This window comes from Pogona vitticeps, chromosome Z, assembly GCF_051106095.1.
Source record: "Pogona vitticeps strain Pit_001003342236 chromosome Z, PviZW2.1, whole genome shotgun sequence".
NCBI classification, from domain to species: Eukaryota; Metazoa; Chordata; class Lepidosauria; order Squamata; family Agamidae; genus Pogona; species Pogona vitticeps.
In genome coordinates this window covers 2,255,333-2,273,112 of record NC_135799.1, presented here as the reverse complement: position 1 = coordinate 2,273,112, position 17,780 = coordinate 2,255,333, and the positions used below count along the sequence as shown (strand labels likewise).

General features: G+C 45.2%; 1 protein-coding gene and 1 pseudogene across 2 annotated transcripts in view; one reads left to right on the top strand and one right to left on the bottom strand.

Moving 5' to 3' along the window:
• The window catches only part of LOC140702944 (uncharacterized), a 540,061-nt gene that overhangs the window by 14,587 nt on the left and 507,694 nt on the right, over positions 1 to 17,780 (top strand). The gene's annotated exons all lie outside the window — the stretch shown is intronic.
• The window catches only part of LOC140702929 (uncharacterized), a 547,856-nt pseudogene continuing 531,873 nt past the window's right edge, over positions 1,798 to 17,780 (bottom strand). Inside the window, exon 3 of the transcript XR_013539546.1 lies at positions 1,798 to 4,137. The product of XR_013539546.1 is annotated as an uncharacterized LOC140702929 (transcript). The remainder of the gene's footprint in view (positions 4,138 to 17,780) is intronic.

Sequence of the window (17,780 nt, the reverse complement as noted above, 5' to 3'; positions counted from 1 at the left end):
TTTCCCAAAGGCCGGCTCCTCGTTTCCAAAGACGAACCACCTCTCCGGCGGCCTCTGATTTTGGAGGCTCCTCTTGACAGACGGACGGAGGGGGCTTTGGGAAGAGACAGAAGAAGAAGACTCGCCCCTCCTAGATGGAGGGCTGGAGAAAATAAAAAGAGAAATGCAACCCAGAAAGAGTCCCTCCTCACAGGGATCATTTCAGCCTTTGCATCTGGGGGTGGGTGGGAGGCAGGCCTTTTGTAAAGCCAATGGCTCTGAAGCATCCATTCCAGACCAACCCAGGCATCACGATAGGAGGGAGGGAGCCAGCCGCAAGACCCCACCACCTTCATCTTTCGCAGCTCGTGCGACAGTTGTGAGTCAGGTCGGAGGGAAACGCAGGAATATGTAAGTTGGAAGATAGCTGGGAATGTGGATGATGATGATGATACTGCATTTCTATGCCACCCATCTGGCAGCCAAAGCTGAACCTCAAACCCCCCGCTCTTCCCACCCACAGCAATGGGGGCAGGAGAGACCCTGGGGAGAGGGCCTGTCCATTTTCTACACTTGGAGAAGTTTGTCTCTCTCTCTCTCTCAGTGTGTGTGTGTAGTCTTGTGTGAGGTTTGCTGCTGCTGATTTTGGGTTCAAAAATATTCTCAGGAAATAGTCTGAATCTCCTCTTGGTTTCCCCATTTCCTGCATATATCATACTGTAGATGTTGTTGTTTAGTCGTTAAGTTGTGTCCGACTCTTCTTGACCCCATGGACCAGAGCACGCCAGGCCCTCCTGTCTTCCACTGCCTCCCGGAGTTGGGTCAGATTCATGTTGGTAGTTGTTGTGGGTTTTTCGGGCCCTTTAGCCATGTTCTGAAGGTTGTTCTTCCTATCGTTTCGCCAGTCTCTGTAACCAGCATCTTCAGAGGATAGGAATCAAAACTCTTTGCACTGGTGCAATACCGACTCCTGTCCTCTGAAGATGCCGGCCACAGAGACTGGCGAAACGTTAGGAAGAACAACCTTCAGAAAAGGGCTAAAGAGTCGAAAAAACCCCACAACAAACATGCAAAAGTATTTACAGTTAAAAAAGAAATATATACAAAGTAAAAAAGCACAATTTGGCTGTAAATGTGTTGTTAACAGACAATTTTGTTCTCTCCCAGTTGTTTCTAAAATCCATTGGTGGCTGTCACTTCCACACTGTTATCTTTCCGTTCTTCCAAGGAATTTCACCCGGCATCATGAAACCAAACACCTATGTTTCTCCATTCCTTTCTAATAACACTTTGTGTGAGATTTCTCCCAATATTTATATTCCTTTATTCTGCATAAGTCAGCAAAACCAAATCTTCCCAAGGCTTAGATTTCCCAGCCTCCGAGAAGCTCAGATGTTAAGGATCAAAGGATTTGGTCACCTCCGGCCCAGTGCAGTCCAGGGCCCAAAGAGAGCAGAGCTTGAAAAACCAAAATTTCCACTCCTTCCAGTGTAATCCCTGCCATTACAAAGCAGTATACTCTCAATACAGTAGCATAGAAATGCCTGGTTCTTCCTGCATTATATATATACGTGTGTGTGTGTTCATAAAAAAGAGAGAATAGGTTCATTGGTAGCCTCTTTAAAACTCAATTACGATTATTATTTTTGAGGGTAAATCCTTATAAAACAAAGGACAGCTTCTCTCTCTTCATTACTTGCTTTTCTTTCATCAGTTAGCCTTAGAACATCCATCCCATTCTCTATTTACACTAATTTTGTAAAACCGTCTATTGCACAATATATACTTATTTCCATTTTTTTAGCACAAGGTTCCACATCTATTTTGTGATATCTTTTAATTAACGATGAAAGTAAAAAACATCAGAAGTGGCACTTCACAATGCACTGCACTTATCTTTTCTCTCTGTTTTGCACTACGTCATTTTATTGCTTATTTTTTCCAGTAGAAATCAGCACAAAACTGAATGAGCTCCTTCTGCCTTATCAGGAGCTCTGAATAAAGCTCTTTCCACATTCCATAAATTTCTATGGTTTCTCCACACTGTGAGTTCTTTGATGGACCCTAAGCTGACCACTTGAAAGAAAGCTCTTTCAACATTCCATGCATTTATATGGTTTCTCCCCAGTGTGGGTCCTTTGATGTAACTTAAGGGCACCACTCTGACTAAAGCTCTTTCCACATTCCATGCATTTATGTGGTTTCTCCCCAGCATGGGTCCTTTGATGTGACCTAAGGGCACCACTCTGACTAAAGCTCTTTCCACATTCCATGCATTTATGTGGTTTCTCCCCAGTGTGGGTCCTTTGATGTGACCTAAGGGCATCACTGCGACTAAAGCTCTTTTCACATTACATGCATTTATGTGGTTTCTCCCCAGTGTGGGTCCTTTGATGTAACCTAAGCTGATCACTTGAAAGAAAGCTCTTTCCACATTCCATGCATTTATGTGGTTTCTCCCCAGTGTGGGTCCTTTGATGTGACCTAAGGGCATCACTGCAACTAAAGCTCTTTCCACATTCCATGCATTTATGTGGTTTCTCCCCAGTGTGGGTCCTTTGATGTACCCTAAGCTGACCACTTGAAAGAAAGCTCTTTCCACATTCCATGCATTTATATGGTTTCTCCCCAGTGTGGGTCCTTTGATGTAACTTAAGGGCACCACTCTGACTAAAGCTCTTTCCACATTCCATGCATTTATGTGGTTTCTCCCCAGTGTGGGTCCTTTGATGTGACCTAAGGGCATCACTGCGACTAAAGCTCTTTTCACATTACATGCATTTATGTGGTTTCTCCCCAGTGTGGGTCCTTTGATGTAACCTAAGCTGACCACTCTGACTAAAGCTCTTTTCACATTCCATGCATTTATGTGGTTTCTCCCCAGTGTGGGTCCCTTGATGTAACTTAAGGGCACCACTCTGTCTAAAGCTCTTTCCACATTCCATGCATTTATGTGGTTTCTCCCCAGTGTGGGTCCTTTGATGTACCCTAAGCTGACCACTTGAAAGAAAGCTCTTTCCACATTCCATGCATTTATGTGGTTTCTCCCCAGTGTGGGTCCTTTGATGTACCCTAAGCTGACCACTGAGAGTAAAGCTCTTTCCACATTCCATGCATTTATGTGGTTTCTCTGCAGTGTGGGTCCTTTGATGTAACTTAAGGTCACCACTCTGACTAAAGGTCTTTCCACATTCCATGCATTTATGTGGTTTCTCCCCAGTGTGGGTCCTTTGATGTAACTTAAGGGCACCACTCTGACTAAAGCTCTTTCCACATTCCATGCATTTATGTGGTTTCTCCCCAGTGTGGGTCCTATGATGTACCCTAAGCTGACCACTGAGAGTAAAGCTCTTTCCACATTCCATGCATTTATGTAGTTTCTCCCCAGTGTGGGTCCTTTGATGTCTACTCAGGTCACCACTCTGACTAAAGCTCTTTCCACATTCCATGCATTTATGTGGTTTCTCCCCAGTGTGGGTCCTATGATGTACCCTAAGCTGACCACTGAGAGTAAAGCTCTTTCCACATTCCATGCATTTATGTGGTTCCTCCCCAGTGTGGGTCCTTTGATGTGACCTAAGGTCACCACTCTGACTAAAGCTCTTTCCACATTGTATGCATTTATGTGGTTTCTCCCCAGTGTGGGTCCTTTGATGTAACTTAAGGGCACCACGCTGACTAAAGCTCTTTCCACATTCCATGCATTTATGTGGTTTCTCCCCCGTGTGGATCCTTTGATGTGACCTAAGGGCATCACTGCGAGTAAAGCTCTTTTCACATTCCATGCATTTATGTGGTTTCTCCCCAGTGTGGGTCCTTTGATGTAACCTAAGCTGACCACTCTGACTAAAGCTCTTTTCACATTCCATGCATTTATGTGGTTTCTCCCCAGTGTGGGTCCTTTGATGTGAAGGCAGATTTCTTCTCTCGCTGAAACCCTTTTCACATTCCATGTTTTTGTATGATTTCTCCCCAGGATGAGTTCTTCAAACTAAACTAGCGGCACTGCTCTGAAGCTGTCTTCACACTTCAGGCATTTAATCCGTTTCTCCTTTAGCTCATGGGTTTTTTCTAAGCTTTTCTTCCCAGCTTCACACTTGACTCTTTTCAGGGACAGAAGAAGAGACTCTGTATAATTCTGGCCATCATGTTTGTTACCTGATAGAGAAAAAAAAGATGTCTTGAGAATATAGCACAGAGCAGAATCTAACTGGAGGTTAAACCAAAGAGTTTGCTCTGTCTTTGACTCCTTTGAAAGGCATATGTCTCCTGAAGACTTTACTGGCAACATTTGAAAAATTAGCCATATTGTGAAAACATCATGGACTCCCCTTGCCTGAATTGATACTTCCCAAAGGGCCAGTGATGGCAAAATATAGTTGATTAATATTAACCAAAATATTATTAAACATGGGCCATCAAGTCAATTCTGATTGATGGCTACCCTTTTTGGGGGGGTTTCTAGGTAGAGAATACTCAAAAGTTGTTCCCCATTCCCTGTTTCTGGGACCTTGCATTTTCCCGAGGGCCACACAAGCTGACCTTATCCGTGGGAGACACAGCAGGGAACCTCTGGTTCTGCAACCAGATATTTAAACTTTTTATTCATCAGCATATAAAAGTTAGTTTAGGAGATATTATATATGTATGCATCTAGTGATTGTGATTTAAAGTTTGTAAAACAGACACAGGGTTAATAAAAGTAGCAGATCACACACTGGTGAATATGGATTTTAAGAGTACATGTGATTATAAAGAAGCTAGGAGGTGGAGGTTACGTACAGGAATTTTATGTCAAAATATTCGTACAGATCAGGTCACTGAGAAATACAGTAAATTTAGGTCTTCAACATACTCACATAGGAATGTACGTTTGATCAGGTAGGCAGGGTAGAAATACAATCAATCAATCAATCAATCAATCAATAGGAAAGCCGAAGAAACAAAGTGTGTGTAGGTCAGCCAGATCCCGAAGGTGATTCATTGGGAAAGTTTGAGGCTGCCGTAGCCACGGGTAGGCGCCTGGGATTCTGGGGGCTGAAGTTTGTATGAAAGCAGCTCAGGTAAGAGCATTCGTTGCTGCACCTTTGCTGACGGGCAGTCAGGCTGACAGTGGGATCGTGAGCAAAAAAGTCATTATATGTTCTGTACACACTGTTATGCTGAAGTTAAGCTATTTAATAATAATAATAATAATAATAATAATAATAATAATAATAATAATAATAATAATAATAATAATAATAATAATAATAATAATAATAATAATAATAATATAATTTATTGTCATTGTAAGTATATACACAGTATACCATACAACGAAATTCACAGACATCCAGAGACCAGACACATGCACACACATAACATTCCCCAAACACTCCCCACCCACTAGAAGTCCCCCACTAAAAATACAAACATCTACACCTCAGGCCAAGTAACACAGTCCAACTAATTGTTCACTACTGGTGGTCTTTAAGCTCATTATTAATTGCAATTATAGCTCTAGGATAAAAGCTATTTAGAAAACGTGTGGTCCGAGTCTTAATTGTTCTATATCTTCTGCCAGACGGTAACAGTTCAAAAAAGTTATAAGCAGGATGGGAAGAGTCTCTCAGGATGCTGTGTGACTTCCTCAGACAGCGGGATGTGAAGATGTCATCCAGGGTTGGTAGCTGGAGCCCGATGATATTCTGGGCAATTTTAATGATTCTCTGTAGAGCTTTTTTGTCCGCTACAGAGCTACTCCCAAACCATGCCAGAATGCCATAGGTTAGGACACTCTCAATGGTGCTACGGTAGTAGGACAGAAGTAAATGCTGTGATAAATTTAACTTCCCGAGCATTCTCAGGAAATACAGCCTCTTCTGTGCCTTCTTTATTAGCATGTTGGCATTTATAGTCCATGAGAGGTCCTCTGAGATGTAAGTACCCAGAAATTTAAAACTACCAACTCTCTCCACTTCCTCACCGTTTATGTACAGTGGTAAATGTACATTTCTCTTCCTCCTAAAATCAATTATGAGTTCTTTAGTTTTTTTGATGTTAAGTGTGAGATGATTTTCTTTACACCATAGTATCAATCTTTGTACTTCCTTAAATTAGATGTTTAAATACAAAGTATTTTTATAATTACGTTTGCCTGTCATAGGGTTTTGCATCCAGAGAGAAAGACAAAGCACGGAGTTTCTGTCAGCTCTCTTCTCATTCCCTCCAGAGGGGCAACATCTACGCTTCCACCAAGGCCACTGTTTGTGTCCACATATCAAAGGTTTTCTTGACATTTTACAACATAAACATATATTAGACAAAACGGAGAAAGATATGACGGAAATATGGAAGATAATTCGTAAGAGAGCGTAGTAAGGAAAGCCTAATTTGATGTACTATGTAATGTGTAACACAGGGTTACTACCTAAAATTATTTTTTCTTTAGGATGAAACCAATAAAGGAAGATTTGACAGACTGGCAAAACATAATTAACAGATTTTGAAATAGTGATGAAAAAGCAAGGATTAATAAAAAGTACTGGTATTAATACCAGAAACTAGGAGGATTAGGTTGACCAAGGAGTGGGGAACTAGCACCTCATGGGATTTGGAGTCTCTCCCTCTCTTAATGCAGCCTAAATAGCACTGGCCTTTTTTGCAGCCACATCACACTTTTGGCTCATCTTTGACGTGATCTAAAACGATTCCAAGGTCCTTCTCGCTCCTAGTACTTCTGACCAAGGTATCCCCCGTCTTGTAACGGTGTGAAATAGCAGGGGAAACCATGGAACCCAGAGACACTCCAGAGGCCAAGAGGTGAAGAGGTGGAGCAGGGCTCACCCAGCACCACTACCGTTCACAGAGCGACATCCCACAAGGGGAAATCCCAGAAGCTGACAGTGCGACAATCCACCGCTTCTCTTCCAAACTGAAGGCAAAGGTCAGGGCTGTTTTTCAGCAAGTGTGGATGGCAGGGAGCAGAAGAGAGAGTGTCCTGCACAGACCATCTTCACTGCTCCCAGTCCTGCTCCTAATATTCAGGCTGCCTTTTCCTATGGGGAGCCTGGCAACTTTTTCTCCTGCTGGCAACACACTGGATCATATTTTTAAAAAATTGTGGCTACAGAAGTACAATATCCCACATTCAGACTGTCAGGTTATATAAAATAAGCCAAATACAACAGAACCTGAATTTTACAGCCATGAACATTCGGTACAGAGACCATGTACACAGTGTCAGCAGGTGTGTCCAACAAGGACACTGGAATACACAACTTAAGGGTGAAGATGATGATGTCAGGTCTCTGACCACCGACTGGACAGTGTGGGATAGTCTATATGGCCACTGGGTCATGACTTCTTTCTCTTGGCTCATGGAGAGGGTTGTGGACTTTTACGCCGTTGCTGCTGTTTATAAATGGCAATAGACTTAGTTGCTAGAAGTCTAGCACCTCTGCCTGATTTTCTTGACTGGTGGGACTGGAACAAGGAGCTTCAGCAACAGGCGCTGCTAAAAAAACTGTGCCACTCCGACATAAGCACTACTGAGGCTGATGAACAGCTCTGGAGGTCTCCAAAGCTTACACACCAGGCTGGAATTCCACAGTTTATTACTGTTACTATTAATATTTTTGTTGTTGTTATTGTTATCTTAATGTATACACCGCATTTCTCCCAAGAAGGGACCCAAAGCAGCTCAGAACATTAAGTCACACAGTTAAAAACACTGTAGGTTAAATATTAGAATACAAATTATTGGACGAAATTGGCAACTACAGGGCCGTCGCCAATGTTTCTTTCATGAGCAAAGTGGTCGAGAGGGTGGTGGCTGATCAGCTTCAGGCTCACTTGGATGAAACAGATGCCCTGGATCCATTCCAGTCGGGCTTCAGGCCACACCACGGTACAGAGACGGCATTGGTCGCCCTGTGTGATGACCTGTTGAGGGAGGCCGACAGGGATAAAATGTCTCTGCTGGTCCTCCTCGACATCTCAGCGGCCTTTGATACCGTCGACCACACTATCCTCCTGGGTAGGCTCTCCGAGTTGGGAATTGGTGGCTTGGCACTCGCCTGGTTCCGTTCCTTCTTGGGGGACCGTCCCCAGAGAGTGCAACTTGGGGAGAGGGTCTCGGCCCCGTGGAGTCTCAATTGTGGGGTTCCACAGGAGTCGATTATCTCCCCAATGCTGTTTAACATCTACATTAGGCCGCTGGGAGGGGTCATCAGGGGTCTGTGGGGCTTCGTGTCATCAATATGCTGATGACACCCAGCTATATATTTCCTTTTCACCAACTGCAGGTGATGCCGTCCTGTCCCTACAGCGCTGCCTGGGAGCCGTACTGAAATGGATGCAGGAAAATGGGCTGAGGCTGAATCCGGACAAGACGGAGGTTCTGAGGGTGGGTGGCCCTGTGGTTGGCAGCTTTAGTGACTCTCTTACATTTGGGGGGGTGACCCTGGCCACGAAAAGTGGGGTCCGCAGCCTGGGCGTACATCTGGACCTGACACTCACCATTGAAACGCAGGTGGCATCGGTAGTCTGCACCGCCTTTTTCCATCTGTGGCGGATCGCTCAGCTGCGGCCCTATATCAACATGGGGGCACTCACTACCTTGGTGCATGCGCTCGTAATTTTAAGATTAGACCACTGTAACGTGCTTTATGTGGGGCTGCCTTTGAGGCTGATGCGGAAACTTCAGGTGGTGCAGAATGCGGCAGCCAGATTCCTCACTGGAGTGAGAAAATACCAACATATTTCTCCAACTCTGGCTGCATTGCATTGGCTGCCCATTCGTTTCCGCGTCGACTTCAAAGTCTTAATGCTTTACTTGCAAGGCCCTAAACGGTTTAGGACCTCGATATTTGGTGGAACGCCTGCTCCCACCGTCTACCCGGATCACCCGCACGAGTCAGGAGGTGAGGCTGAGGAGCCTGACACTGAGAGAGGCCCGGAAGGAAAAGACACGAAACCGGGCCTTCTTGGCGGTGGCTCCTCGCCTCTGGAACAACATCCCTTCAGAGATTCGTGCGTCCCCTATGCTGGGAATCTTTAAAACCCAATTAAAAATATGGTTGTACATCCAGGCCTTCCCTCCAGTCAATACCTCATTTATTGTCTATTCCTTCTTATTTTATTCTCACTCAATTTTATTATAACTGTATCAAATGATTATGTAATGTTTTTGTGTTTTATTGTATTATCCTATACTGGAAGCCGCCTAGAGTGGTCGAGTAGACCAGATAGGCGGGGTACAAATCAAATCGAATCGAATCGAATCAAATAAATAAATAAATAAATAAATAAATAAATAAATAAATAAATAAATAAATAAATATATGATTTAAAATATAATTAAAATATTAAAATAGGAAAAATTAGTATTATCTTCTTAAATGGGGTGCAGGGATTTATAATTGTTAAAAGCCTGCCTGAAGAGATGGGTCTTTAGCTTTTTTCAGAAAGATAAACAGGGAAGGTCCCTTTCCTGATCTCCCGAGGGAGAGCGTGCCATGGCCTGAGGGCTGCCACCGAGAAGGCCCTCCTCTCCCATGTCCCCATCAGCTGTCCTTGGCCTGGCAATGGGGCTGAGAGGAGGACCCCCTCTGCTGATCTTAATCCCCTAGATGGCGCATATAGGGAGATACCGTCCTTCAGGGAGCCTGGGCCCAAGCTGTTGCATTACTTAAAAGGAAACAGATCCTTAAATTAAATTTCCTATTCTGGATGTTACCAATAAAGATTACTGACATGTAGTTAAAAGAATGGCAAGTGATGATTAACCCCTCTGACCAAAGTGGTTGAGACATTTTCCATAAATTCTTAAATGGGTGTATAAAAGACTGGATGAAACGGATACAAGATAGCAATCAAATAGGGAAGCTGGTGGGAGAAGGGAGGATTTCATGACTAAAAATAGTTTAGTTAGGAAAATGGGCAAAAGAATGGAAAAGGAAGAAAGTAGAAAAAATGTGAAATTTGAGGAAACTATTGAAAAAAAAGACTGAAGTTAGAAGCAATGAAAAATAGAAAGGAGATTGTAAGTGAAATGTGCAAACCGAGAGAAGAGGCAGGATATAAACCCCCAGGTGTTAAAAGGAAGACATGGTTAAAGAATCTGAAGGGAAAGATTGGAGTAAAACATGGAATATTTATTTTATTATTTATTTACGTATTTATTTATTGAATTTCTATGCCACCCATCTAGACATAGTCTACTTTGAGCGGCTCACAGAGCACAAAGTAAAACAATAGAAATAAATTAGCAATTAACAACACATAGATACTAATTTAAGATGGAGAGAATAAAAAGAAATTTAAATAGTGCCCGGAGGGAAGGCCTGTCTGAATAACCAGGTCTTGGTTTTTAAAAATGCCCAGCGAGGGGGCCAAAGGGATCTCTGATGGCAAGCTGTTCCAAAGTCGAGGGGCCACTGCCGAGAAGGCCTGGTGTCTCGTCCTTTCTTTCTGGACCTCCCTCGGCGTTAGGCTCCTCAGGCGCCCCTCCTGACTAGAACGGGTGATACGAGTAGAGCTAGGTGGGAGGAGGTGTCCGGCCAAGTATCGAGGTCCTAAACCATTTATTTATTTATTTATTTATTTGATTTATATGCCGCTCATCTGGTAAATCTATACCACTCTGAGCGGCTAACAGTGAACATGTATACAATTATAATAAAAAAAATTAAAATTTAGGGCTTTGTATGTAATCATTAACACTTTGAAATCAATGTGGAACCGAACGGGCAGCCAGTGCAAGGCGGCCAGGGTGGGAGTGATGTGTTGGTGTTTCCTCACCCCACTAAGAAGTCTGGCCACCGCATTCTGTGCCATTTGGAGTTTCCGCATCAATCTCAAAGGTAGCCACATGTAGAGAGCATTACAGTGGTCTAATCTCGACATAAAGATAGGGTAATCTGTCAAAGATGGAAATAGGTGGAGCGGACCACAGACGCCACCTGTGTTTCCATGGTGAGCACCTGGTCCAGATAGATCCCCAAGCTGCGAATCTCACTCTTCGCAGTAATGACAGAATTATGAAGCATAAGGGTAAAAGAAAATTGCTATAGAGTAAAATGGAGATGGCACTTAATTCCGGTGGCATTGAATATATTAAATAATAATGCATCATCTCTGTGCTGGAGGTGTTTTATAGGAGATTAGGGAAAAAACTCGATTGAATCCATGATTGCCTTATTGAATATGGTTAATAACCAAGGGAAGAAAGAAGAAAAGGAATTAGCTATTAAATGGTGCCTATGGCAAGGCTCATCTTTGCAAGGAACAGGAAAAGCGATTATCAAATTAACCTTGAGGAACGGTATAGAAAAATGTGGAATGTGGCCACTGATGACAATGGACCAGTGAAATAAAAATCAGAAGAGGGATATTGAAAACTAGTAAGCGCCATGTGCTTTTGGAGAGAAATAGGGTGCTAAAAATGCAAAAATAACCATCATCCTAACCGTAACTCTAACCTAGTCCCTAAGGGAAAGGTGGCAAGAGGTGGAGAAAGGTGGACGTGAGTAGTGTGGGTTAATTTCAGCTGATGGGATGGTGTGTGTTGTAATTTGTATCCTCTCTTTATTTTCTCTTTGTGATTTTCTTTTCAATAATGGAGGATCATCGGATCCTATAATCTCTGTCTCCGTGTATCTTTCGCCCCTTCACCTAGCGTTGGGATTCAAAATGGAAACATTTTCCCTCGATGTCCTCTCCTTATGACCAAAGACCATCATCCTCAAACATTATTTCAATGATGTTTCTGCAAGAGATTCAATAAGTTCTGGGGAAAGGATGGACAAAGATCTTGGCAATTTTTAAAAAAAAACCTGTGGGAACCTTGGGAGAGTAATCCTCAACCCACATTTATGTATGTACGTTTGTATGTGTGTATATATGTATGTGTGTGTATGTTCTCCATCCACCACTTGCTTAAAGCAAGTGGCACCTTCTCTACAATCCATGCCTGGGGCCTGATAAATGCACAAACGCCCACACCCGCACCCTGCAATCTTCCCACCTCCTGTTTCTTTCCAGAGGCTCTGCAAAGCTTCCCTCTTCCCTGTCAGAGCCTCCCAGCAGGAGCCCTTCTTGAGGAAGTGACTGCACCCCTTCCTCCTCCTTGGGTCTCCGGCTTTCCCTTCCCTTCCTTTCAAGGGCAGCTGAGGCTCCGCGCCCGGCCAGGGGAGACCCTGCCTTGGTCGTCGCAGGAAGAGGCCAAAGAGACACAGGAAGAAGGTTGGCGGGTGTTCTTCTGGGACAGCATCAGTCCTGCAAAAACTGTAACAGATGCTCCCCAAATCAGTCAATTAGTCAACTGGAACTAGCCAAAAAGACTCCATGGATTGAAAAAAGGTCTACTCTTGCAGAGAAGCCAGAAGAAGAAGAAGGCACTCCTCCATCTTTCCCTCTCCAACAATCCCGACATGCAGGAGTCACTTCACCCTCTTCGATCCCAAAAGAGGAAAGGAGAAATGGGGGGGGGGGCATGCCAGGCTGTCCAGAGTTGGAATCTCACTGACAGCACCACCATTTTGATACTGTCATGGGGTCCAAATTTGTTAACTGAAACAGACTTAGCATGGCAGGTGCAACTAATCAAGAAAACTGGGAAGTCATCCTGTATCAGCAGACGATGGAAGGTGTAAGAGAACAATGTAATGTAATTTGTCGGGGGCTGATGTGGATATAAACGAGGAGGAAGACATGCACCATTTGGTTCAGTTTGAGAGCTTATGCCATCCTGAACTCAACTGCTCTGAGTGCTCACATTTCCTCAGAGACAGAGAGGCTGCCAGTTGGTTTCACTCTCTCTCTGTCTGTATGTTTGGAAATAGACGAATGAAAGAGACTATTTGTTTGAGACTTTTGTTCCACCAGGACTGAAGAACCTGGGGGAGAACAGTTCAAATCCTGACATTTCACACCAATTCAGTCCTTTGCACTGTCACGCCCCATCTCGGTGGCCCCTCTTGCCCTCACCAGGCACCATGGAAGGTCTGGTAGAAGGCGCCCTCCAAACGCTCCCGATGCTTCCTGCGATTGGGCTAAAATTCTCTGAAATACTGATGTAAGCTTTACAACATCTCACATCCTGCTAATCATAGGGTTATTGTTTAATGAATAAACAAATCTTTGTTTATGTCTTAACTGTTTTCGTTGGCGCAGGGGATGGTGGTCGGCTGGATGGCCGGACCTTGGGGGCCGGAGGGGCTGAGCAAAGGGCCTCCTGGAAGGTCTTAAAAAGCAGGCGGAAGTTGTGTCATCATCATACGGGGGGTGCCGGACCACCACATTCTTCTGCAAAGCCTCTTTCCGGTTTTTCATGCCTCTGTGAAATAGTACGTGGAATTAATGGAAACCTGAAACACTCCACAGGCTGAGGGTTGGGGGGGATTGAACAGGAGTCCCCCCCCCCAGTACCACTGTCATTGGCAGAGTGACACCACGCGAGGGAACATCCCAGAAGCTGACTCGCCTTTTCGTCAAGTGACCACACCTCCCTGGGTGGGAAAAGCAGGGGGGGTGTTGAGGTTCTGGGTTCAGGTCAGGGCCTGGTTCCCGTTCCAGAAACTTCCCTCCCTTGCAGGCTGCCATAGAAATGAAGTATCACCCTTATCATCCACATCCCTCCCTCCCAGCCGACCCACTATCTTCTCCCTTTTCAAAGCCCCATTTCTCTGGGACCCATCCAGTTCCCCACCCCACCCCCTACACCCACCCCTTGCAGCCCCCCCTCTCCCCCTTCTCCTCCCCCCCACAAAAAGGACCCCTTCCCCAAAGCTTTCCAACAAAAGTGATTTCTGGAGGGGGGGGTTGTGTCCAGACTTTGGTTGGAGAAGGTTGGGGGGGAGGAGGGGCAGAGGCAAGCCTGAGGGGACTCCGCAAGAAGCACACACACACACACAAAAAGGGGGTGTAACTCGTGCCCCAGTCAGCACCTGTCCGTCACCAGGGAACCTTGGCAGGAGAGCCAATGAGGAGGACAGAAGGCGGGAGCAGGAGAAAAGAAGGGGGGCACAAAAGGAGGGGTCGGGGGGGGAGAGAGAGAGAGAAAAGGAGGTGTGAGGGTGAGGAGAGAGAGGAGAGAGAGAGGATTGAAAAGAGATTGAGATCAGAGGTTCAAAGAGGGAATGATTGAGGTAGAAGAGAGATCAGAGACTGGGAAATATATTGAAGTTATAGAAGGAGTTAAATACATCAGTGATCCCCAACCTTGGGCCTCCAGATGTTCTTGGACTACAACTCCCAGAAGCCTTCACCACCCCCTCTGCTGGCCAGGATTTCTGGGAGTGGAAGTCCAAGAACATCCGGAGGCCCAAGGTTGGGGGGACCCCCTGCTTTAGACCTTCTGGGCGGCTGCCTTGGGTGTGGCCACCCCTCAGCCGCCCTTTGCTCTGTCAGGCTCGGCCTCCTTTCTCCTGCTGGCAAGGCGGGCACGAGATTGTGCAGCAGTTTTGGGCTATTTCCTGGCTTTTGGAATCATAGGTATAGAAGCACACAATCCCCCCCCCCCACATTCATAAACCAGAGGATATTATTTAAAAGAATTGTATTCTCCAGATTGCCAGATTGTTAGCTTCTGTGCTAAGGGAAAGCTTTTAGTTTTGTCCATCCGAGAAGCCTCCAGAATGATTATTTTTCCCCTTTTCTCCCAGGGACGGGGTGAGGTTCAGCTGATGCTCTCCCGACTTTTCTCTGGACGAAAAAGAGAAACCGAAAGCCCCCCCCCCCTTAAAGCAGGTAAGGTCTCTTTCATTCTTTGAGATCAGATGCGACAGTGTGTTTGTTTATTCATTAAATTATCACCCTATGATTAGCAGGACGTGAGATGTTGTAAAGCTGACATCAGTGTTTCAGAGAATTTTAGCCCAATCGCAGGAGGCATCGGGAGCATTTGGAGGGCGCCTTCCACCAGACCTTCCGCGGTGCCTGGTGAGGGCAAGAGGGGCCACTGAGATGGGCGTGACAGTGCAAAGGAGACTGAGTTGGTGTGAAATGTCAGGATTTGAAGCGTTATTTAAATACATAAACGGTTTATCTCAATGGGATTTGTTTCCTGTGATGGACTCCGTTTATTCCCAACCAATCATTTAAGCCCGCCCTGATGAATGAACTGAATGCTTTTGTTCACTGGTGTGTCCCTGAATTGATTGGTGTTTAATTTAAAACATCTGGTGGCCTTTGGAGGAGGAGGAGGAGGAGGAGGAGGAGGAGGAAGCAGCTGGCATCTTTGTGAGGAACCAGAAAGAGTGTTCAGTCGTTTAGTCGTGTCCGACTCTTTGTGACCCCATGGACCAGAGCACGCCAGGCCCTCCTATCTTCCACCGCCTCCCGGAGTTGTGTCAAATTCATGTTGGTTGCTTCGATGACACTGTCCAACCATCTCATCCTCGGTCGTCCCCTTCTCATCTTGCCTTCACACTTGCCCAGCATCAAACTCTTTTCCAAGGAGTCTTCTCTTCTTATGAGATGGCCAAAGTACTGGAGCCTCAGCTTCAGGATCTGTCCTTCCAATGAGCACTCGGGGTTGATTTCCTTTAGAATTGATAGGTTTGTTCTCTTTGCAGTCCAGGGAACTCTCAAGAGTCTCCTCCAGCACCACAATTCAAAGGCATCAATTCTTCGGCGGTCAGCTTTCTTTATGGTCCAGCTCTCACTTCCATACAACACTACAGGAAAAACCATAGCTTTGACTATTCGGACTTTTGTTGGCAAGGTGATGTCTCTGCTTTTTAAGATGCTGTCAAGGTTTGTCATAGCTTTCCTCCCAAGAAGCAGGCGTCTTTTAATTTCGTGGCTACTGTCTCCATCTGCAGTGATCATGGAGCCCAAGAAAGTAAAATCTGTCACTGCCTCCATATCTTCCCCTTCTATTTCCCAGGAGGTGATGGGACCAGTGGCCATCATTGTGGTTTTTTTGATGTTGAGTTTCAGACCGTTTTTTGCACTCTCGTCTTTCACCCTCATTACAAGGTTCTTTAGTTCCTCCTCACTTTCCGCCATCAGAGTGGTATCATCTGCATATTGGAGGTTGTTGATATTTCTTCCTGCAATCTTAATTCCAGCTTGGGATTCCTCCAGTCCAGCCTTCCGCATGATGTATTCTGCATATAAGTTAAATAAGCAGGGTGAGATGAGTGCAATTGTCCGGTAGTTGGAGCATTCTTTGGCACTGCCCTTCTTTGGTATTGGGATGTAGACTGATCTTTTCCAGTCCTCTGGCCACTGTTGAGTTTTCCAAACTTGTTGGCATATTGAATGTAGCACCTTAACAGCATCATCCTTTAAGATTTTAAATAGTTCAACTGGAATGCCATCACCTCCACTGGCCTTGTTGTTTTCCTTTTCTGTTATTTTCCTCTATTTCTTTGCATTGTTCATTTAAGAAGGCCCTCTTGTCTCTCCTTGCTATTCTTTGGAAGTCTGCATTCAATTTTCTGTAACTTTCCTTATCTCCCCTGCATTTTGTTTCCCTTCTCTTTTCTGCTATTTGTAAGGCCTCGTTGGACAGCCACTTTGCTTTCTTGCATTTCCTTTTCTTTGGGATGGTTTTTGTTGCTTCCTCCTGTACAATGTTATGAGCCTCTATCCAAAGTTCTTCAGGCACTCTGTCCACCAAATCAAGTTCCTTAAATCTGTTCTTCACTTCCACTGTGTATTCATAAGGGATTTGGTTTAGATTATACCTGAGTGGCCCAGTGGTTTTTCCTAATCTCTTCAGTCTAAGCTTGAATTTTGCTATGAGAAGCTGATGATCAGAACCGCAGTCAGCTCCAGGTCTTGTTTTTGCTGACTGTATAGAGCTTCTCCATCTTTGGCTGCAGAGAATATAATCAATCTGATTTCGGTATTGCCCATCTGGTGATTTCCATGTATAGAGTCGCCTCTTGTGTTGTTGGAAAAGAGTGTTTGCGATGACCAGCTTATTCTCTTGACAAAACTCTATTAGCCTTTGTCCTGCTTCGTTCTGAACTCCAAGGCCAAACTTCCCTGTTGTTCCTTTTATCTCTTGACTCCCTACTTTGGCATTCCAACCCCCTATGATGAGAAGAACATCTTTCTTCGGTGTCAGTTCTAGAAGGTGTTGTAAATCTTCATAAAATTGTTCAGTTTCAGTCTCCTCAGCAATGCTGGTTGGTGCATAAACTTGGATTATTGTGATGTTGAAAGGTCTGCCTTGGATACCTATTGACATCATTCTATCATTTTTGAGATTGTATCCCATTACGGCTTTTCCCACTCTTTTGTTGACTATGAGGGCTACTCCATTCCTTCTAAGGGATTCTTGCCCACAAGAGTAGACATGAAAGAAAGAAAAGAAAGAAAAGAAAGGCCTCAAAGACTGAGTCGCCTCAGGCTGGAGAAGGTGCGGGGGGGGGGGCGGGGAGGAGGGAGAGGCGAGCCTGAGGGGACTCCGTGAGAAACACACGCAAAGGGGGCCCCTGGGGGGGAGGCCTTGCTCGGGGGGGGGGCGTCCCTCCTGTCCCTTTGGAGTATTGGGATCTCGGACCCCACCCTGACTTCCTGCCCCTCTTTCCCCACACAAACACACGCACACCACACACACACAAAGGAAGCCCCACTAAAGATCCCCCTCCCGCCAAAGATTCCACGGAAAGGCCCCCCTGCACCCCCACCGAGTATTTTTCTCCCCTTCAGGGGGAATGTATTTCTAAGGACACCCCTTCCCCCTCCCTCTTCCCCCCCAAAAGGCCCCCAAATCGCCCCCCCTCCGTTGGGATCCTCAGGTGGGGAAAGAGGTCGGGGAGGGGGCGGAGCGAGAGAGGAAAAGTGGGGGCAGGGAGGGG